Genomic DNA, 1538 nt, shown 5'->3' on the forward strand with positions numbered 1-1538 from the left:
GGGATTGGGAACCTTTTTTGCTGCCAGGGGCTATTTGGATATTTATATATCATTCACAGGCTATATTTGATCAAACATTTAATTAATTCACCCCTAAAAAAAAATCACTTAGATGTATTTAATTTTGAGTCCCTCCTATGGTTGCCTTGGCAATGCCAGATTAATATGGCCCTAGGACTGGAGGTTTCCCACCCCTGATCTAGTCCAATACTTCCATTTGCATTTATTTATTTTTCCAATTAAATGCAATGATAGTTTTTTTAATAATTATTTCTTTTTTAAATCATTTTATTGACTTTTAATAGAAAATAGTACTTTATTTGCCAGGATGATGCCATTGTACTTCTGTTGGAACCAGCTCATGGCTTCCTCTTTGCCAATTCTGTGTTTGGCCCCAATGCAGCCTGTCCTACACTTTCGTCTGCAATGCTGAACCTGGGTCTGCCCAGTGCCATGTAGAAGTCCAAGCCGTAGTCTATGCTTGGGTGGCATTTAATCCCCACATTGATATGTTCTTGGATCTAAAAGTCAAAGTTGCCAGTTTCTGAGAAGTTATTTCTCCTTAACTCATATTCTTGCACCTTCAACTCCTTCTCCAGAATCTCTTCAGCTTTGGTCCCAAGGACTGTATAGTGAATTGTGGTCTTCTGGGTGCTCCTGATTCCAAAAGATCTGACAGTATAGCAAGCTTTGGAGAACACTGGGGTTTGGTCTGTGAGCTGCTCCAACACTTTGGCTGCTCAGGTCAGCCTGTCCCCACTCTCCCCAACACAGATGTTGAGGTAGAACTTTGAGATGCACCATTTGTGCATGGGGTTTTCCTTTTCACTCTGATCTTGCGTCATGGTGGAGAACCAGAAGAGAGAATCAATACTCATTTCTTTTGCAAGATTTTGAATTTCACATTTTTTCTCCCTCCCTTCTTCCCTCTCCCCTCATAGAAAGTAATCTAATATTGTCTATACATATATAATGATGTTAAGTATAAATCCTTATTAATCATGTTGTGAAAGAAGAATCAAACTGAAATAGAAAAAATATTAGACAAAAAATAATATATAAAAAAACTTTAAAAATTGAAGATAATAAGCTTTGGTCTGCATTTAAAATCCGCAGTTCCTTCTCTGGATATGAATGGTATTTTCCATCATTCTTTATGATTGCTTTTGATTATTGTTTTGCTGAAATGAACAAATTCATCATAGCTGATCATCTCCCAATGTCACTGTTAGTGTAGACAATTTTCTTCTGGTTCTGCTCACGTCATTCATCATCAGTTCATGCAAGTCTTTCCAGGCTATTCTGAAGAGCTGTCTCTCAAGAGTTTCTTTATAATTAATAGTGTTTCATCACATTCATATACCACAATTTTTTCAGCTATTTCCCAATTAATGGACATCCCTTTAGTTTCTAATTCTTTACTATTACAAGAGTGCTGCTCTAAATATTTTTTGTACATGTAGATTTTTTACCCTTTTTTGCAACACTTCCATTTTTATAGTAAAGGAAACTGAGGCTTATACAGGAAAGAAGATTCA

At 36.4% G+C, this 1538-nt stretch overlaps 1 pseudogene; it reads right to left on the reverse strand.

The window, feature by feature from the left end:
* Positions 1 to 288: 288 nt before the first annotated feature.
* Positions 289 to 845, reverse strand: LOC141520933 (large ribosomal subunit protein uL5-like; annotated as a pseudogene).
* Positions 846 to 1538: the final 693 nt, after the last annotated feature.

The sequence above is a fragment of the Macrotis lagotis genome, chromosome 1 (assembly GCF_037893015.1).
Source record: "Macrotis lagotis isolate mMagLag1 chromosome 1, bilby.v1.9.chrom.fasta, whole genome shotgun sequence".
In the NCBI taxonomy this organism is placed as follows: Eukaryota; Metazoa; Chordata; class Mammalia; order Peramelemorphia; family Peramelidae; genus Macrotis; species Macrotis lagotis.